This window comes from Serinus canaria, chromosome 2 (assembly GCF_022539315.1).
Source record: "Serinus canaria isolate serCan28SL12 chromosome 2, serCan2020, whole genome shotgun sequence".
NCBI classification, from domain to species: domain Eukaryota; kingdom Metazoa; phylum Chordata; class Aves; order Passeriformes; family Fringillidae; genus Serinus; species Serinus canaria.
In genome coordinates, this window is record NC_066315.1 from 55,344,281 (window position 1) to 55,367,111 (window position 22,831).

At 37.1% G+C, this 22,831-nt stretch overlaps 1 protein-coding gene across 1 annotated transcript in view; it reads left to right on the forward strand.

Annotated features, from left to right (window-relative positions):
- The window catches only part of CNTNAP2 (contactin associated protein 2), a 1,093,089-nt gene that overhangs the window by 907,615 nt on the left and 162,643 nt on the right, over positions 1-22,831 (forward strand). The window lies entirely within an intron of this gene.

A 22,831-nucleotide genomic window follows, 5' to 3' on the forward strand; every position in this document is an offset into this window, starting at 1 on the left:
TCCTAAGCAGCCAAGTGCTCCAAGTGGTGGCATTCTGGCTGGTAGCTTTGTCATCCTTTTTAATTGGAATCAGTTCTCTATAATTACACTCAAAAGTGATTCCCTGATGTTGTCCACCAAAAACTTTTGAATTTAATTTAGGACTCCCTGTTATGTGTGTTTTCAGCAAGATAAGATAAGCACTGCCTTAGATGGTCCATCATGAACAATACCAAAATGAGAAGACCTAATATCTCTGAAATTGCAAATCAGCTAGAATTGCCTTTGAGTTTCGAAAATGGGGAGTGGTAGGCAGTGTGAACAGCTTTTCAACATGTGTGGTTGGAATTATTTAAGTTCCAAAAATATTTTCTTTCTTTGTGATAGTACTTAAGCCTAGCTAATCATTCCAGGTACTTTTCTCCTACCCCTTTGCATTTGTACAGCAGGAAACATTTTGGCCTAGATATTTGGGACAAATTAGTCTCCATAGAACTGTAAGATTCTGTTAGTGCTCTTCCTACATAAAGCTCTGGTTTGCTTCTTATTTTATATCATCTCAAAACCCACAGGGAATTGGTAACATTAATGACTTATAAGTTCTCAGTGTTTCTGCAGTACACGACCTTTACTGAGGTTTATTACATGGCCATAAAATTCTCTTTCAGCTCAAACTTTGAATACATGTGTGTCCATGGAATAAATGCTTGTAAAGTGACACAGATTTAACACAGAAACATATTGACTCATGTGGGTTATATGTGAATATTCTCTATTGCATCCTACTCACTGTCAGGTTTTGTTCTGTTTCCTTTCTGAAAGCAAATCCTACCCATGAGAGCTACTTATCTCACAGAGCAGGAAAAAGTACAGATCACATACATTAACAATTTTCCTATTGGACATGTGTTTTTATACCTGACTAAAGCAACAGGATGCCTGCAAATAGTGCAAGAGAAAAAAAGTAGCAGTAGAATCAATTTCAATTTTGGTGACTTAGAAAAAAAATGTCCCATACATTGGGACATCAGTAACAATGTCCCATACACACGAACATCAGTAACCCAAGGTAAAAAGGAAAAATGTGGGCTTGTTTCCATTGGAATATACCAAGGAGAGATCATTTGAACCACAAACAATGGCTCTTGATGCAGTTTGAGACCTTTTTAAAAATTCTTTTCCAGCTTTGCAAAGCACCCAGTAGAGCCTGGGTGCTTTGTCCAAAAGAGTGAGATTTATGATGCTTTTGCCTAGTACCTGGTAGTGTATGAAAGTATTATAGATTACACTGTCACTCTGTGTGTGTTTTCATTATGAATGCAATTTACATTGCTGCAGAATTTTCCTTAAGGTCATGAAAGCAGTATGCTCTGAGTATCTGTTTTGATAGGAAATGCTTTTCAACCTGTTCATCTTTACTGTTTACCTGCCTGTACTTACTTTCCCTATGCATCCTCTGCTGCCTTTCAAAAGGAGAGTCACACCTGGTTCACACATATGTGAATGTAGGTGCAAAGAATAACACAAGTCCACAATTTACATCTCTACTCTTCCAAGATTCATCATGAAATGTAAATCTAACAGCAAATTTTTAAGGTAGGAATTAACCTGCCTATTATAGAATAATTTTAATTCTCATATGCATTCAATTCTACTGAAATGTATATGTTGGTATAACCTACAGGAGACAGTTCATTCAAATATCAATGAACTAATAAATTTTGCTCTTTTTACATGTTTGCTGAAGTAATGAAAACATATGGCAATAGATGCCCATGTTCAATTCTCCAACTGATCATAAAAGAAAAAAATTGTGAAGTTCCATAGAGCTTTATGTTTCCAAGATACAGAACTCAAATGCAATTAAGAACTAATTTTATTCAAATTCTCCTCATCATTATGATTATACTGCAGTTAATTTTATCTTCTTTAATGCAAAAAAGAAATATCTGAAACAGTTCACGTAAAGTATTGTCTCTAGATTCCTAGGGAATTTAAGCAAGCATTGTTAGTCTGATAGCTGACATATAGTACCAGTTCATATTAAACCCAAATCCTCTTGAAGTTATGCTTTAATTATAATTTCAAACATTTTACCATCTCTGTGATTGTAATGCATATTACTATCTTACCTCTTACCTGTAGCAAAATAAGAAAAGCAATTGTGTAGGATACAAACAAAATCTAAGAATTAAATGAGAGAATTCCCACAGTGTATGGAAAAATGATGAGAAGGAGATGTCAGTAAAGCCATGAGGAATTAGGAGAACCTGTGACTAAACTGGGGATTGAGAAGTTTCTGGAATCCTGGCTATTACATGTACAAATTTGCAGCCACCTTTAAATTTCACCCCATTAGCCTGAGTTTTCTTAGAAATGAAGTATAATAGGGAGGGAATTATCTTTTTTTTTTTTTTTTTTTTTAGGCTGAACTCTTTCCCACTTTAATACTTTTGGCCTGTGCATTCCTGCAGCACTGAGTGACATTTAAAGAGCAGAAAGAACAGAAAAAGGCAGAGAATGATTGAAGGTGAGGTAGAGTGAGGTCAGTGTCATTCATCCCTGTGTGTGAGTTATGTAAATTCAGTCTCATTTAGACATGGATAAGTGATTGGCAGCAGGATGGGGGACAGCCATTTATAGCCTCACAGCGCCCAATATCTGACACACAATGCAGAGTGTCTCAGTAATACTTCAAATGTTCAATCACCAAGATGGAAAAACTAATAAGAAGAAGTTGGAGACCTTTGGTACTCGTTTAACTTGCACCACTGATCTCCGTGCTAGGGAGCCAAGCTAACTCTAATTATGTCTAAATACAAGCATTTGCAATGGTTGAACCTTTTCTATCCAGTGGTAGAATAAAAAGGAAGGTCAGGGATGTATTCCATAATCACAGCTGCTGTTCGTAATGATTTCTCACCCCACAGGCTACTCTCCCCATCCTTTACCTGTAGGACTGAATTTTGACAGCTTCAGTTCAAAACCTTCCCATAATCAAGTCCTATTATATGGGCATATATATAATTATACACATGCTTTCCAGAATCTTTGAAAGAACATTACCTGATCCTTCTCTCTCTCAGTGAAGCAGGTCATTCCAGATTTTCATGTAGAACTATGATGCAGTTCCCAAAGGAAACTATTAACACAGGGTTGCAAAGTTGTGCATTTTTGTCAAGGGATTAGAAGTCTGAACTGTTAAAAGGGAATATAGTAATAGTTTAAGGGAGGTGGAATACATATTTTAAAAATTAACCTCCTATTTCTTTTCGTTGATCTATTTCTTAACTTTTTTTCTGACCTTTGTCTTCTATGGAAAACTTGCATATGTGGGAGATAAAGGGGTAGAAAACTGTAAAATAAATATGAAGTATTGTCTACTCACTCCTTTTTCCAATGATAATGCTATGGATAATTTCCACTGTTAAATTTCTGAGTTTGGATATGCTGGGTTTCAAGTTAGTGCTGCAACCTGTGAAGTGCCAAAATTAGATATTTACAGAGCAGATTTCAGAGGACAGGTTGCATTTCCCATTCATTCTTCTTCTTTTCTGTGCTTTAAACATACTTTTGTGAGGTGCCAATCTGGTTCTTCAAGGCAAACAAAGAAACTTGAAAATGCTGATAATTTTAGTCAATTTTATTTTTGAATTGGCTCAGATAGAATTAAAAGGAGATGAGGGGGAAATCCTTTATGTTACAAAAATAGTATCTTTTTTGTCATTAAAGAAATTAAGAACAGTTCTATCCATTTCCTGTTACAAGCTTACAGTAACCAGTCCTTCAAATTTTATTAGCTAAGCTTGCAGAATCATGAAGCTTTCAGCTTTACAAGATTAACCAGCGAATTCTAATATTTTTATATGTCTGTATTTCAACTCTCATTTGTGAAGAACCATCTCCACATCTGATTCAGTCTAATTCAGAGGAGCAATATTTTTCATGAGAACAATTTTCAAAGAAGCAGTTATAAAAAGAGAGCCAGTAGTGATTTATGGTTTCAAAAGTTTCTTTTCAGCCTGTACTTTTTCAACTAATCAATTTCCAGCATGCCCACTGTATCTATATTTTTTTCTTTATCCTTGGTTTCATGAAATCCTGCTGATGGAAAACTTTTGCCTTGTCACTCCAAATAGATCTGCTTCTGAAAACTGAGGAACTAAATCAGTGTAAATCAGTTATTACACACAGATCATAGTTCATGTATCTGTGTTCAAGTAACTTCCATTATCATTTCTTTCATAGCTCTTCTTAGCTATGACAAGATTAAATTTAAAAGAATTTATTGTTATGAGCTGTTCTTGTGTCTTTGTATTTCAGATTGAGGCAGAAGTAAATTTCATCCACAGCTGGCAGGATATCTCCCAGGAAAGTTAAGATGTTCCCAAAAATGTAGAAAAGAGGTTCTTCCAGGAAATACTTTAATTTCCCATCCCAAAAGAAGAGCAAATTCTCAGAAATTCTTGCCATGTAAACTCTGAAAATAGAAGTCATTTGAAATAGAACATGTTGGTTATCAAGTTCTCACCAACAGAAGGACATCATTGTGACTTTGACTTTCAACATTTTACAAAAGAACCTTTTTCATCACTGATTAACTGTATTTCCTAAATGAAGTTCTCTGATTTGGACATTTTAAACTAAATGCCTGTTTAAAATGTCCAAATCAGAGTAAAATTTGCAAACCAATCGGCTCAGTGTAGTTACGTTTCATTAACAGTTTCAAGAAACTTTCAATTTCCTTCAAAAATCTCAAAAGCTTCAGTGTTTTCTAAAAATGACAGACCTTGCTAGAAAACGAAACTAAATTTAGCATTTCCTTCATGGGAGAGGCTCTCCTTCTTTCCTTTCTGTAAATGCAAAATAACTCCCTATGTTGAGATAGAGATTTTGGAGATTTCACTTCTGTAAAATAAAAGTAAACATTCCTGAAGAATCCTCAGTCCTGCTTAAATCATAATGTGGTTAGCTGACATTTTACCTCTCCTTATCCTGAAGTTGTCTCTATATCATCATGTAGAGAGAGCTTTTCCCTATTCTCTGTGCACACACTGTATTTCAGGTGGCTAATCTGATTGTTCTCCATAATATCATCAGGCAATTTTGGGATCCCATAAGAACAGCCGGTCATTAAATAAAAGTGTTATTATCATACAGTTCATTGCAGCTATCCCAGCTCAGAAAATCTGTAGTAGTGTAGGGCAAGATACATGCAAATAAAATTCAGATGCTTAAAGAAATAGGAAATTTTTTTAGAAGATAGCAAACCAAAAATCTGGAGCTGTAAATTCAAGATTTGTGTCATTGTTATCAGTTCAATTACAATTTCCCATAGTAATGTAAAAAGAAAGGTCTTTTGTTGATTTTTTGCTTAAATCCATGAACTGTTGGAATATCTAAATAACAAAAACGTGTAGGCTTTCATGATTGTAGTTCTTTATCTTTTTAGCACTTACAACAGAAGGACATCATTGTGACTTTGACTTTCAACATTTTACAAAAGAACCTTTTTCATCACTGATTAACTGTATTTCCTAAATGAAGTTCTCTGATTTGGACATTTTAAACTAAATGCCTGTTTAAAATGTCCAAATCAGAGTAAAATTTGCAAACCAATCGGCTCAGTGTAGTTACGTTTCATTAACAGTTTCAAGAAACTTTCAATTTCCTTCAAAAATCTCAAAGCTTCAGTGTTTTCTAAAAATGACAGACCTTGCTAGAAAACGAAACTAAATTTAGCATTTCCTTCATGGGAGAGGCTCTCCTTCTTTCCTTTCTGTAAATGCAAAATAACTCCCTATGTTGAGATAGAGATTTTGGAGATTTCACTTCTGTAAAATAAAAGTAAACATTCCTGAAGAATCCTCAGTCCTGCTTAAATCATAATGTGGTTAGCTGACATTTTACCTCTCCTTATCCTGAAGTTGTCTCTATATCATCATGTAGAGAGAGCTTTTCCCTATTCTCTGTGCACACACTGTATTTCAGGTGGCTAATCTGATTGTTCTCCATAATATCATCAGGCAATTTTGGGATCCCATAAGAACAGCCGGTCATTAAATAAAAGTGTTATTATCATACAGTTCATTGCAGCTATCCCAGCTCAGAAAATCTGTAGTAGTGTAGGGCAAGATACATGCAAATAAAATTCAGATGCTTAAAGAAATAGGAAATTTTTTTAGAAGATAGCAAACCAAAAATCTGGAGCTGTAAATTCAAGATTTGTGTCATTGTTATCAGTTCAATTACAATTTCCCATAGTAATGTAAAAAGAAAGGTCTTTTGTTGATTTTTTGCTTAAATCCATGAACTGTTGGAATATCTAAATAACAAAAACGTGTAGGCTTTCATGATTGTAGTTCTTTATCTTTTTAGCACTTAACTGATAAATTTATTTCACATTGTAATGAAAATGTTTTCTGAAATGGGGGTGGGGGATAGGAAAACCCAGTCACCTCAGACTCTCCTCACACTTCACATGGTTCAGTCCTCGCATGCTTGTTGAATATTTCATAGCTTGTTAGCCAGGAAAAGGGCAGAGATCACAGGCTGACTCTTTTAATGAGTCAGGATCTATAAGTCAGGCCTTTCTTTCACCTGGGTTTTACAGGACAATCCTGCTAAAAGGTAACCAGTACTGATACAATAGCTCAACCAACCCCTGGACAATGCCTTTCCACATGTGGGTCTCTCTAGCTGCTACCAAGCACACAGACAAGCAGCTGGGAGACCAGTGTGGTTTGCTTCTTTCTGCCTAGCTATCAAACATCTAGAGTGTTCTGAGGAAGGGAATATTAATGGCAAAAAAATTGCCTCAGTTCCTTCCTGATCTTCAGTGGCGTAGGAGCTGGTGGACATCCTAACAAACCAGAGACCCAAGGATATGCACCGGGAGCTGCAGTGCCTATCTCCATCAATCCTCCTGGAATCACTTAAAAAAACTTGTCTAAATCCTGAAAATTCCTAGGTAATTGCCTGCCCAATTGATTAAGTACTCTCCACTCACATCCAAGAATACATGAGCAAAACCCCAAACCAAGAAAGACCCTTAGCCGACAAGAAATTGCATATATGGGTAGTGAGTTTTCTTACCAGGAAAAAACAAGATAGTGTTCTGCCTCCAAAAAATACATCTGCTGTTGAAAGAAAACGTGACATGTAAGACTATCCAACTCAATTTATATCAGCCTTATTCTATGCAGTACCATGCATGAAGATAAGGAAATTAGTCCATTATTTTCCACACAATTTCTTTTCCTTTGTGAGTTCAGTGTGTAAGAACCAAAATTATTCTTGAATAATATTCACGTGTTTCTAAAATGCACCTGCAAATTTTATTTTTTCTGGGATCCCTGGATTCTGAATTCTGCAGACTGTATAAAATATGCATCGTAGGGATAATTATTAGACTTGACCTTTTCCCTGAGATCTTTGGAGCAGTGGGGGTTGTGCTGTAGATTTCTCTCTCCACCTTGTTACTTGTCCACTCTTTCCTAGTTGTACTCACCTTTGAGGAGACTTAGCAAGTAAACATCATCACTTATCAAAAAAAGCAAGCCAGGGGCCCTCCACATCTCCTCTCTCTTATTTACACATAAAGAGTCAGTGGAACATAGTGACTGAGCTATGATCAAGGAAATTAAATTCATTAGTAAAACAAGAAACATTCCAGACGTGCACAGCACAGCTTGAAGTATTCAGCTGAGGAACTAATTAAAGACAGATAGCTGAGTGGATGATGAATAAACAGACATTACTGTGGGTAGAAATAGCTAGCACAAATATGTGTATTCCCTGTTATATTCGATGGGAAAGTAAATTATCACATATACTGAAGCAACTTGAACAGCAAGAGCTCTCCTGAAGCTTTTAAGTGCAGGCTATCCTTAAAGGCTGGAAGCAGGCAGCAGGATCAACAACTGGAGCCCCTGCAATGATGCCTTTGCAGCTCCCAGCCTTCCATCACAAGGGTCTGTGCTGCCTGCAGCTCTCACACAGTGAAAGCAGGCCAGTGCTTGCCTGGTCCATTGTGCATTCCCTGAACAGGAGCACAACCTGTTTGACTCTCTGAACAAGAGGCTTTGAATGGCTTTTCCTTTCTGCAACCCCTTCCCTTAGCCATCACTTCAGTGCCTCCAGCCAAGTGATCCTTCTGTGAGCACTCACCAGTGCAGCACTCCTGGTATTTCACAGACTGGGGCCAGGGAGTGCCCAGATAGGGTAACCAAGGAGGTGATAGGACATATCTGCCCATCAACACTGAGCAGCACTGCAGACATTTAACTTCACCATTTGAAGAGGATCAGATTGTTTCTGCAAGGAGCAAATGCAAATGGCAGGGCTGCCTGTAGCTGTTAAAAGGCTAAATGTTGTCTTTTTTTATCAGATTTGTAGACTGTGATATGCTGCACACCAGCCATTTCCAGAGGCTGCTTTTTTGCACAGCAGTCAGTAAACCAGCAGAGAAAACACTTTTCATGACATGAAGGAAGCCAAAAGACATATGAGCTTGGCAAAAATAGATAGAGAAGAGCTCCTAGGGGAGCTCAAATATCTATTTACTAGATGAAAAACAATATTGAGCTGAAGTTAATTTTGCCAATGCTTATTGCCAAACTGGATGTGAACGCACAGTTTTTGAATGCATCAGTGTGATAATAAATCCTACCATCCTAGCCATTGGTGGCATGGATTGCTGAACATTTCTATGACATCCAATCCTCTAGCAGAAGATGGTGTGGCTCATACAGGAAATTCAGCTTGTATATTTTTGATTTTGATGTATGAGGTCAGAGAGAAGCAGAGTCAGTTACAAAGTTTAGCCTACTTGAGTCTGTATTTTCGTGCTCACAGGTACTGATAAATTTATTTCACATTGTAATGAAAATGTTTTCTGAAATGGGGGTGGGGGATAGGAAAACCCAGTCACCTCAGACTCTCCTCACACTTCACATGGTTCAGTCCTCGCATGCTTGTTGAATATTTCATAGCTTGTTAGCCAGGAAAAGGGCAGAGATCACAGGCTGACTCTTTTAATGAGTCAGGATCTATAAGTCAGGCCTTTCTTTCACCTGGGTTTTACAGGACAATCCTGCTAAAAGGTAACCAGTACTGATACAATAGCTCAACCAACCCCTGGACAATGCCTTTCCACATGTGGGTCTCTCTAGCTGCTACCAAGCACACAGACAAGCAGCTGGGAGACCAGTGTGGTTTGCTTCTTTCTGCCTAGCTATCAAACATCTAGAGTGTTCTGAGGAAGGGAATATTAATGGCAAAAAAATTGCCTCAGTTCCTTCCTGATCTTCAGTGGCGTAGGAGCTGGTGGACATCCTAACAAACCAGAGACCCAAGGATATGCACCGGGAGCTGCAGTGCCTATCTCCATCAATCCTCCTGGAATCACTTAAAAAAACTTGTCTAAATCCTGAAAATTCCTAGGTAATTGCCTGCCCAATTGATTAAGTACTCTCCACTCACATCCAAGAATACATGAGCAAAACCCCAAACCAAGAAAGACCCTTAGCCGACAAGAAATTGCATATATGGGTAGTGAGTTTTCTTACCAGGAAAAAACAAGATAGTGTTCTGCCTCCAAAAAATACATCTGCTGTTGAAAGAAAACGTGACATGTAAGACTATCCAACTCAATTTATATCAGCCTTATTCTATGCAGTACCATGCATGAAGATAAGGAAATTAGTCCATTATTTTCCACACAATTTCTTTTCCTTTGTGAGTTCAGTGTGTAAGAACCAAAATTATTCTTGAATAATATTCACGTGTTTCTAAAATGCACCTGCAAATTTTATTTTTCTGGGATCCCTGGATTCTGAATTCTGCAGACTGTATAAAATATGCATCGTAGGGATAATTATTAGACTTGACCTTTTCCCTGAGATCTTTGGAGCAGTGGGGGGTTGTGCTGTAGATTTCTCTCTCCACCTTGTTACTTGTCCACTCTTTCCTAGTTGTACTCACCTTTGAGGAGACTTAGGCAAGTAAACATCATCACTTATCAAAAAAAGCAAGCCAGGGGCCCTCCACATCTCCTCTCTCTTATTTACACATAAAGAGTCAGTGGAACATAGTGACTGAGCTATGATCAAGGAAATTAAATTCATTAGTAAAACAAGAAACATTCCAGACGTGCACAGCACAGCTTGAAGTATTCAGCTGAGGAACTAATTAAAGACAGATAGCTGAGTGGATGATGAATAAACAGACATTACTGTGGGTAGAAATAGCTAGCACAAATATGTGTATTCCCTGTTATATTCGATGGGAAAGTAAATTATCACATATACTGAAGCAACTTGAACAGCAAGAGCTCTCCTGAAGCTTTTAAGTGCAGGCTATCCTTAAAGGCTGGAAGCAGGCAGCAGGATCAACAACTGGAGCCCCTGCAATGATGCCTTTGCAGCTCCCAGCCTTCCATCACAAGGGTCTGTGCTGCCTGCAGCTCTCACACAGTGAAAGCAGGCCAGTGCTTGCCTGGTCCATTGTGCATTCCCTGAACAGGAGCACAACCTGTTTGACTCTCTGAACAAGAGGCTTTGAATGGCTTTTCCTTTCTGCAACCCCTTCCCTTAGCCATCACTTCAGTGCCTCCAGCCAAGTGATCCTTCTGTGAGCACTCACCAGTGCAGCACTCCTGGTATTTCACAGACTGGGGCCAGGGAGTGCCCAGATAGGGTAACCAAGGAGGTGATAGGACATATCTGCCCATCAACACTGAGCAGCACTGCAGACATTTAACTTCACCATTTGAAGAGGATCAGATTGTTTCTGCAAGGAGCAAATGCAAATGGCAGGGCTGCCTGTAGCTGTTAAAAGGCTAAATGTTGTCTTTTTTTATCAGATTTGTAGACTGTGATATGCTGCACACCAGCCATTTCCAGAGGCTGCTTTTTTGCACAGCAGTCAGTAAACCAGCAGAGAAAACACTTTTCATGACATGAAGGAAGCCAAAAGACATATGAGCTTGGCAAAAATAGATAGAGAAGAGCTCCTAGGGGAGCTCAAATATCTATTTACTAGATGAAAAACAATATTGAGCTGAAGTTAATTTTGCCAATGCTTATTGCCAAACTGGAAGTTGAACGCACAGTTTTGAATGCATCAGTGTGATAATAAATCCTACCATCCTAGCCATTGGTGGCATGGATTGCTGAACATTTCTATGACATCCAATCCTCTAGCAGAAGATGGTGTGGCTCATACAGGAAATTCAGCTTGTATATTTTTGATTTTGATGTATGAGGTCAGAGAGAAGCAGAGTCAGTTACAAAGTTTAGCCTACTTGAGTCTGTATTTTCGTGCTCACAGGTACTCATACATTTAATTTTCCTTGGAGTGTTAAAGCCCTTTTGAAATTTTTAAGGGGCAGAGAGTTGGAGGGATCCAGTCAGCAGGAGTTCAGACAGCTGGCTGCACTAATAACCAACTTCTGGGCTTAGAGGTACCACTGAATCCCCTGTAGCTACTGTCCTTGAAGCTGCTGGAAACCTTCTGCAGTGAACTTCACAATCTCCATGGCTGAAGGCAACTATTAAAAAACCAGGATATTCTGTTATTCTGTTTGGTGCTTGGATCTGCTCCAGTCCTTTTACCCAAGGCATTTATCCCAGACTATCTAGGATCACGAGCTGGTAGCCTGGGCTTTGTTTGGTTCCATAAAATCCATTGGGGAAATCCATCACATGTCCAGAAAGGGCAATATAAATAACTTGACAATTGATCGTGTGTGCTCCAGCTTGCTTGTGTGTTCCAGGTTAGTTTGTTTCATATAATGATATTGAATGGCAGATGGAAACAAAATCCTGATTATTTCTCTGCTGTCTGTAAAAAAGCACTGTCTTACTGCTTCTACCTCTGCATTCATGAAAGATAGCCATATGTAGCCCAAACATTCAGCATTGAGCTTATCTGGATAAGTTTAAATAGAAGATATTTCAAACCCCCCCTTAGACAGATTAAGACTACCTGGTGTAAATTCAGACTTGATATGGTAAAATATATTGGTTGAGGTGTTTTTGTGACCTTAACCACATTATACTGCTTCCTGCAGCCACATCTACAATTTATATAAAAGATGCACTTCCCCCCCCCCCAAAAAAAAAATTATTGCAAAAAGTACCTGGTATTTCCATGCAGCTTTTAAAGTGTTTTTAAAAATCAGCATAATGCATTTTGACTTGCTCACATTTATAGTATTTTATGACTCCTCCCATTCCAAATGGTTTAAAGAAATCTTTTGCTGTAAGGCTATTTGATTCAAATCAAATGGATACTGTAGTATCAAGAGCTGCTGCCAGCTCCTGATGAATTAGTAATTCCTGGAGTTACTAATCTACAGTAGTTACTAATCTACAGTTACAAATCTACAGTAATTTGCAGGATTTTTTAAAGTACTTAAAACAATAGATATCTAGGAAACAATGTCATTGTCACTAAAAAGTGAACATTTATGAACTGCTGACTGAGCCAGATTTTTGCATGTGCAACACTGAAGTGCTAACACACTCACCTCAGGCTCAGCTGAATCCCTGTTTTCAGGGCCCACAGACAAAACATTCACCACCCAAAATGCTCATGTCCCTATACCTTTGAAATAGAGAATGCAAGAAAAAAGACACTTTACAAGCATAACATGGAAGGATCCTAGTCCTTACAGGAAGGACGTGTTCTTTTAAAATCTAACATATATCTATTATATTTTTATCTGTGTTGACTTTTTTTTAACCCCCAAAGTAACTTATTTGGCCTCTTGGATTTTGGTTTTTGTTTTGGTTTTTTTTTTGGGGGGGTTGTTGTTGTTGCTGTTGTTCTTGTTTGGTTTTGTTTGTTTGTTGGGGGATTATATTTTCTATATTCTGAATTCATTTTCCTATCTCCTCCTCCCAGAGTTGATATCTCCCAGAGATACCAATACACTGCTGTAAGCAGAGTGAGGGCAGAGAGAGAACAGCTTCATGTGGCTCAAAGGAACATTGATATCAGTGTGCCAGAGCTTGTCTGGCTCTCTGCCATGCCCAGAAGGTGAGGACTTGCCTTTAGAGCTCCCCTGTTTTCAGCAGGACAGACAAAGTCTCACCATACCAATTCCCCATCAAATTGACTTTCAGTTCAGCAAGCATCAGAGAGGAGCTGTCTGGAGACAGCTCTATCAGCCCTGCTGGGCACAGAAAATTCTCTTCTTCAACTGCTGATGCTCAACAGTAATGACTTAAATACAAATTTCTCCTAAAAGTTGTCAGAATTCAAATTTTGAGTGGAAATTAAAAGCATTCATTGCCATGATTCTATTTCGCTTTTTTTGGGATTGAGGAATACATGAAAAAATATTAGAAGAACGTAAATTTTCAGGTTTTATTTTAATGGGGAAAAAATTTAAATGCTAAAAGCAGTGCTATTTCTATTCTGAAAGTGTTTCCAGGGTAGTATATTAACTTCATTATACATTGTGCTAAGAGTAGATTAACAAAAATTTTTAATTTTTTCCCCACACAAAAGCTCCCTGGAACACACCAAAGTCTCAAGTTCAATATGAATTGTAAGAAAGAAATGTATGAATTGTAAGAAAGAAATGTACAGCATATTCACCATAATACATCCCGTGATATTTCCAGACTGTTAGCAGTATAGTAGCTGTATTTTTGTATTTTTGAGTTCTACTTTTCGTCCCAAGGCAATCTGAAGCTATTTTTTTAAGCACAAACAAGTTTTCTTGCTGCTTACAGTGCTGTAGGATACAGTGTTCAGCAGCATATGCAAAACTGTAACTCAAAGGAGTTTCATGAAGTTACTAGGGAAATTTAGGAAGGTAGGTTGCAATTGCCGAAATTTTAGCTTTACAACAGACAAACACTGCTCTTTCTGAAAAAATCTTTTAATTTTCAGTACCCTTAGCAATGGTAACTGCAAAAATATTTCTTCACAAAATAATATATTTTTGCATGGGAAGTCCTTGTTACAGGACCCTACAAATTTTACATCATTCATAAAGGGACTGACAAATTCAAGGAGGAAAATGATACACAGATTTATTAAATATATTGACATTTCTGCATCACAAAGTGTTTGAGGTATAGACTTGTGAGTGTTCAGAAAACATTGACAAGAAGTATTAATATCTTCTTCTCCTGGCATTGTATTCTTCCCTGGACATTCATAATTTTCTTGGGCAGAAGAAAGCTGGATGGACCTTCAATATGACATTATATTCTTAACTTTTACAATTAAATTCCTACAGGAGAGGTCAGCCCAGACCAAATACCTTAAAGGTAATGATATTGGAACCAGTACAGCAGAGCAATTAATGGCCATTTTCAACTTTAAGCAAATGCCTAAATGCCATAATCTAAAATAGAATAGCATGATTTAGTGAAGTGATAGTAATAATATTATTCTAATTATTTTTTCTGTAAAGTGATAGTACTATATAAATAATAAAAATATAGTCTTTGTCATGTGTGCCAATAACTTTTCTTTGGCTCATTTAATTATATTCTTAATAGATGTGAAAGTAAAAACCTTGCAAAGGGAGAATATTTTCTGTATAGCTCCAAAGAAAATTATATATTCAGTTCATATCATTTCTGTGACATGAGCTAGCTCATGATGTTCACCAATATTTTAATTTGGAAAAAGAAAATAAATCAATCTCTCGCTTTCAGTTTTTAGTGGCCCATCAGAAACAGAGCAATAGTTTAAATGAACAATTTAATTTGTACTCTCACTGTGAATATTTGATCTAAATTTAGTGCCAGGTTACCTTTCCCTGTTGCTCCTGCTGACAAATCTAATTTTCTTTTTCAATTCAAATTCAGTGACAGGCAATTGCATTACTCCCAGACAAAGGAAAGCCCACCTTTTATTAATGTAGTTTAAAATATTTATACTTTGAAACACCATAAGACAACATTTAACTATTCATTTCAACAAGTAGTAATAGATAACATTGAAGGAAATCAATGTATTTAAAACATATTTTGCTCGTGCTTAATGCACTATTAAGGAGATGGCATAACTGAAGAGGCAACTTTGTGCATACACAGGCAATATTAATAGTTCTGATGTTCCTGCTGGGACTTTGAGGATTTTGTCTTCTTCTAGGGGTGAGACAAGGATCATTAATCAGTGGCCAGTGAATTCTGCTGGTTGAGTCAGATATCGACCAGAAAAACTCCATGGTCCTAGAAAGAGGACCATGTTTTTTCATAATGCTAAGAATAATTATTGCAATACAACTTTATTAATTAGTAATGCTCCTAAGCAATTTTTAGGAACTTTTTGAATGTTGGCCTCCCTTGGGAAAGTGTGGCAGTGCTACACTCATTGCATTCTAAGTAAAACAAAAAACTGCCTTGGTCAGTTATGATTATGCTACACAAAATATTATATTCTGATATAGGATGTAGCTGCCTCAGTTGCCTCATCACTGCAACTGTGGTGTGAAAGCAAGGCCAGGTCTAGGAAGATGTGCTAAAAGTGTAACTATTTTTTCCTGAAGACAACGTATGCACACGGATTTTGATATTAGGTGGGTCATGTTGGCTCCTGTGTGACAGCATGTGGTACCATGGTATAACCCACTGCAGGCTGAGCCTGCAATTGAAGGAGAGGCTGTTTCCTTGGATCCTGCAGGTTTTTGGAGAGGAAGTTTGTGTATTCAGGACAGCCATTTCAAAGGGAGAACTCTGAAGTGCACCAGTATGCGTCATCATATAGTTGTAGTTAGGTTTGTGCATTCTTTTCTGTTCCTTGCTTTCGTGGAAGTTTCTTTCCTCTTTTCTTTCTGTCTTCAAGACCTCACTGCTAAAATAGCCAAGACATGATCATGCAATGGAGGAGAAGTGGTTGGCCAGTGTCAGTGTAGAATACATATCCTGATTACAAAAATTGAGAGCAGATAACAGAAGCAGTGTAAGAACGATGAGAACTGAATGAATACTCTTTTCACGAAGTAGAAATGCAATGTTTTCTTGGGTGAATGCTGATGGCTGATGGTTTAGAAATTCTGGGACATTTTTAAGGATATGCTCTGGCTAAGGACAAGGGATTTCTCCTCACAGTATTCAGCTAGTGTTATATATGTTGCCCCCAGAATTCCCCACCAAAGCCTTTGGATTAAGTAGTGGTTTAGCACTGGAATCAGTTGAATCAAAACCTTATAAATATTGAGTTTTGGGCAATTAGCACTCTGTTTTCCTCATGTTAATACTAAAATAGGCATAATCAGGTAATGAAATTTAAAATTGGAACTTGGAATACAATTTTAATCTTAATAGATCAAAACACAGATTGTGAAGTTTGATGCTACTAAAGCTGTTAACATGTTTAAATGCTATTTCTTTTGTGCATATGCTCAACTATCACCCTCAGCAATAAACAATTTAATATTCTTGTCATCATCATTTAAGACCATATATAGAAAAGAATGACCACAAACTAATTTTAATTTTAATTTGTGAAAGTTCATCATTCCCATAATGAAAGAAAAGAGTGGCACCTTCCTCATCAAAGGCTCTGGGAAAACACAGTTTGGGAAATTACAGTAGGTTTTTTATGTGAGTTTCTGAACGTCAAGTATGATTTGGAACCCATTTAACATATTGCAGACAACTTCATAGGTAGGAAGTGATATATTTGTTGCAGGCTCAGACATGCAGAGACTAAATAGATGAGTTTGGGCCACCTGGAGAAAGCAAGGGCTATCGTTTCTTCAAACATCCCACTGCTCGCTTCTCATTCCTCCAGGGTATAATTTGTTTATAATTTTGAGAGACAGAACTAAAAGTCCATGGAAACCTTGCTAGTTGCCAGATATGAGGAGAGTATATAAAGACTCTCCAGTGGGGAGTTCAAAATAAAAGCCACTATATCAAAAGAAAGAGTAGTTTCTACATTATACTGAAAACAAAATTAGGAAATGGTATTCCCTAAGGAAAATGCAAGAAAGTGAGTTCAGGTGCTGGTACACTTGAAAAAAGTGCTGGCAAGACACTGAACATTTCTGTCCATCCAGCTCCGTGCTATCAGGGATATTTTGAGGCTGTGTTCAACACATCTTTTCATCCCTTATTTTTCCCCTGGAGGAGAATTCTGAGATCAGAATCGCAAACATGTTTGAAAGTATTTGTATAGTGGACTTATTTTGGGTAATAATATTTTGCATCTTTCTTCATGACTTCCAGAGTCAAGAATTTCCCATTAATGCCAACAAGACACAAAAGTCAAAGACTACTTAAACAAATCCTTAGGCATATACTACTGATATATTCTTGCACTTTATTTTGTGCAAAAAGTAATCACTTACTATTCAGAAGGAGACAATAAAGCAAAGTCTAAAAAACACTCTATGTATCTCTGGTTTAAATATCTGATTCCCATAAAATGTGATACTGAGTTCTCATTATTTGTAAAATTAGTGAATTTGAAACATGTTACACAAAGCTAATTTTTAGGGAATCTCTAGAAAATCTTATTTGCAAGATTTTATGTGGAAAACCCAAGAAATTTTGACTTCATTTGCATCTGAGAACAGGTAACAGGAGAGGAGGAAAGTCTTTATTGTATTCAAACCCAGTTTGAGAAGCCTCTCAGTGGCTTAACTCTCAGCTTTAAGAGCCACACAAGTTAGAAAATTAAGGGAGGGAAAGAGCAGTAGGCAGAACACAGGCTCCCTCCTTACAATATTTTTCTTAGATGTGTGAACTAGCACCCTTCCTTTAAAAATACTGGAAGAGTTTTAGATGTAATTGATCAAAGCACAAACTGTGTTCTGGGTTCATCCTTATTCAGAATTAGTTAGGCTTAATTAATGTTTATGTGAGGATAACATTTTTTCTGAAACCTTGATGATTGCAGTGGACCAAGCCTTTAATATTAAAGCTCACTTTAAAGGCAACAACTCAAACTGCAACTTTTAATGCTGTTCTAAAGCATTTGTTAACTGCTGATATAACTATTACAATACCAAATATTGAATAAATACCAATTCCAATACAGCTTTAGTAGCAAAAATTTCAAATAGAAGACCATATTTTCTCCCAAACTGTGAGATGATTTTCATTTGCTGGACTCTTCTCAGGATCACAGCTTCAGATCACAATACTGCAAAGTGCTCATTTATTTTAATGGGGCTCAAATTTACTACATGAAGTGTATCATTTAGTTCTGTATGCAACTCAAAGCTTTTTTGACAAGATATTAGAGAATCATATCACTCAACAGCTATAGCTATTCTGCTTATTCTAGAGGACATTTAAAATTACATATCTAGTAATACCATAAATTCAATTTCAAGTTGATTTAGAATATACATTTTATAGCCCTACAAACTGATGGTCATTCAGCATATTCACAATCTACTTTTAATTTTATACCCAAGTGTTTTGCTCTCTAGAATATTTGAAGAGATTTTTTTGTACTGAGAAAAATAACAAGGGAATTATATGTCTCTCTTGTGGAGACACCTAAAGAGTAGTCCACCGCTGCCTACAATATCCTTACCAACATAAATAGTGCAGAGTTGTGATCTACTCACTGATTCATAAACTGGATACTCAGAGCTGCCCCTATCTACTCTGTCTCTAAAACATTTTTGGATGGAAACATAGATATGTTTCAGGCTAAAGCTGCACTACTGACATGCCTTCCACTTGTCATTGCCATGATAATTTACCATTTTCAGAGCATTTTGGGGTTGTCCTTCCAGGACAACAGTGTGAAATGTTTGTGCTAGATTTCAGTTTTTCTTTTTTTGTGAACACAAGTAGCTTTTTAGAACTATACGGTATACTCACTACATTTTCCCTTCTTGCACCATGTTCATTTCAGATCTTCTCCACTTAGGGAGGCCCCATCTTCAACTTCTTTCTTTTCTTCCCATTGCTAACAGTAACAGTTTTCTCAATCACACTAGCATGTGTGATGCTTGCTGCATAGGAACCAAAGCATTTGTGTCCTGGCAAAGGGCTAAGAATGGAGATAATTGCAAGCAAATAAAGTAAAGTGTCAACTAAATCAATTAAAATCTTGTGATTTTTTTTTAATGAGAATGACAATGACAGTATAATTGGAAAACAGGGGAAATGCATCAGTTGGCTATCACCTGAATTTCTATGTTCTTCCTCCCTTCCTTAATGCAAAATAGGAGAGATACCTTTATTTCTCAAGTTTGGATTTGAGCTGACTGTTGGGAAAGAAACCCACACTTTTTTTAATCTTATGTACTTCAGCTGAATATATTTGATATTGAAATTCTCAAGAAAATAACCCCCATACTGGTATTTCCTGATGTTATTTTTCAGGGGAGCAGATGGGGAAGTACTTTGAATTTTTGCTCAAACATTATTCAAATGGGGCTAGTCCAAATCACATTCTAATGCAGCTTGTAAGTCACACAACCTGCAACACTTACAAGGAGTAAATGTCTGTGAACATTATGCAGCTGAAGTAGAGCAAGAGTGAAAATAACAAAATTATGTATATAATCCCAAAACATTCTTCATTTCATAGTGTTCATGTAAAGTGGAATGCAAGGGTGTTTTTATAGTACTACTCTAAAAAGTTAAGTGAGTATTTGGGCAATATAAAACTGGATGAAATCTGCATTTCAGGACTAGCTCGGGTAAATCCTACCCTCCCATTCAGAACTATGATCTTGGAAACTCTGCCCGATGTAGGAAACTTAACTTTTCTTGTCATAATAGGGTCTTGGTTTTGGGCCCTGATTGGTGGGAAAGGCATGGGACAGAAGTATTAGAAGAGCTTAGGACTCTGCACTGTTTCCCCACTGCTCCCTCTGAAGCTGGTAAATGAGCCTGGCAGCAGTGGAAATGGAGGAGATTTAACTGGAGGTTTGGAAGAGCTTCATGGGGAGATGTGAGCAGTAGTCCCTGGAGCTGCTTTAGCTTATGATGCTGCATGGAAAAACCCATCTGTTCATCCAGTATTCAAGACACATGAGGGGATATTCAGCCTTGCTTGCCATACCTGCCCTGCCCATTCCTGAAGAAATGTATTTGTTCTTTGCTGAAATACTGCAAAAACTATTTCTGCTTTTATTTTTACTATGTGACTATAAGTAGGAGTGAGCAAATAATAACCAGGAACTTTAGGAAGTTTGTTTCATAGGATTAGTCTACTAAAGCAATAGCTAGTCACATTTCATCACTTCCTGCATTGCATTTAATTTAACATTTTTATCATTTTATCTCGCATTCTTTTGAAGGGATTTGAACAACACAAGGGGATTTTTAAAGTCTTTGGGGTAGTAGATAGGAAAAGTTAATTTATCACAGCTTCAGATCACAATACTGCAAAGTGCTCATTTATTTTAATGGGGCTCAAATTTACTACATGAAGTGTATCATTTAGTTCTGTATGCAACTCAAAGCTTTTTTGACAAGATATTAGAGAATCATATCACTCAACAGCTATAGCTATTCTGCTTATTCTAGAGGACATTTAAAATTACATATCTAGTAATACCATAAATTCAATTTCAAGTTGATTTAGAATATACATTTTATAGCCCTACAAACTGATGGTCATTCAGCATATTCACAATCTACTTTTAATTTTATACCCAAGTGTTTTGCTCTCTAGAATATTTGAAGAGATTTTTTTGTACTGAGAAAAATAACAAGGGAATTATATGTCTCTCTTGTGGAGACACCTAAAGAGTAGTCCACCGCTGCCTACAATATCCTTACCAACATAAATAGTGCAGAGTTGTGATCTACTCACTGATTCATAAACTGGATACTCAGAGCTGCCCCTATCTACTCTGTCTCTAAAACATTTTTGGATGGAAACATAGATATGTTTCAGGCTAAAGCTGCACTACTGACATGCCTTCCACTTGTCATTGCCATGATAATTTACCATTTTCAGAGCATTTTGGGGTTGTCCTTCCAGGACAACAGTGTGAAATGTTTGTGCTAGATTTCAGTTTTTCTTTTTTTGTGAACACAAGTAGCTTTTTAGAACTATACGGTATACTCACTACATTTTCCCTTCTTGCACCATGTTCATTTCAGATCTTCTCCACTTAGGGAGGCCCCATCTTCAACTTCTTTCTTTTCTTCCCATTGCTAACAGTAACAGTTTTCTCAATCACACTAGCATGTGTGATGCTTGCTGCATAGGAACCAAAGCATTTGTGTCCTGGCAAAGGGCTAAGAATGGAGATAATTGCAAGCAAATAAAGTAAAGTGTCAACTAAATCAATTAAAATCTTGTGATTTTTTTTTAATGAGAATGACAATGACAGTATAATTGGAAAACAGGGGAAATGCATCAGTTGGCTATCACCTGAATTTCTATGTTCTTCCTCCCTTCCTTAATGCAAAATAGGAGAGATACCTTTATTTCTCAAGTTTGGATTTGAGCTGACTGTTGGGAAAGAAACCCACACTTTTTTTAATCTTATGTACTTCAGCTGAATATATTTGATATTGAAATTCTCAAGAAAATAACCCCCATACTGGTATTTCCTGATGTTATTTTTCAGGGGAGCAGATGGGGAAGTACTTTGAATTTTTGCTCAAACATTATTCAAATGGGGCTAGTCCAAATCACATTCTAATGCAGCTTGTAAGTCACACAACCTGCAACACTTACAAGGAGTAAATGTCTGTGAACATTATGCAGCTGAAGTAGAGCAAGAGTGAAAATAACAAAATTATGTATATAATCCCAAAACATTCTTCATTTCATAGTGTTCATGTAAAGTGGAATGCAAGGGTGTTTTTATAGTACTACTCTAAAAAGTTAAGTGAGTATTTGGGCAATATAAAACTGGATGAAATCTGCATTTCAGGACTAGCTCGGGTAAATCCTACCCTCCCATTCAGAACTATGATCTTGGAAACTCTGCCCGATGTAGGAAACTTAACTTTTCTTGTCATAATAGGGTCTTGGTTTTGGGCCCTGATTGGTGGGAAAGGCATGGGACAGAAGTATTAGAAGAGCTTAGGACTCTGCACTGTTTCCCCACTGCTCCCTCTGAAGCTGGTAAATGAGCCTGGCAGCAGTGGAAATGGAGGAGATTTAACTGGAGGTTTGGAAGAGCTTCATGGGGAGATGTGAGCAGTAGTCCCTGGAGCTGCTTTAGCTTATGATGCTGCATGGAAAAACCCATCTGTTCATCCAGTATTCAAGACACATGAGGGGATATTCAGCCTTGCTTGCCATACCTGCCCTGCCCATTCCTGAAGAAATGTATTTGTTCTTTGCTGAAATACTGCAAAAACTATTTCTGCTTTTATTTTTACTATGTGACTATAAGTAGGAGTGAGCAAATAATAACCAGGAACTTTAGGAAGTTTGTTTCATAGGATTAGTCTACTAAAGCAATAGCTAGTCACATTTCATCACTTCCTGCATTGCATTTAATTTAACATTTTTATCATTTTATCTCGCATTCTTTTGAAGGGATTTGAACAACACAAGGGGATTTTTAAAGTCTTTGGGGTAGTAGATAGGAAAAGTTAATTTAGTGATTCCTACAGCCTTTGTGAATTTTCTTTTTCAATTATTTTTGAAGGTAATTGTGAACTCTGCACAAAGCAATCATGTAGGACTATTTCCAAATTTCTGAAAGTATATATTTAATGCCATTTATTAATTTATCCCATGTGGATGAAGCAGCAGCTCTAATCATGACATTCTAATTGGTTTTCATGACACTAGGCAGCATATAGCTAGAGGTTTACAGTTTCTTTGTGTGCAGTATTTGCTGGTGACAGTTTCACAATAGCATGTACAAATGCACCTTATTACAGTTTCAGTGTATAGGAAGTATTAAATTCCATTTGGGATAGCCATCAGCTTTAGG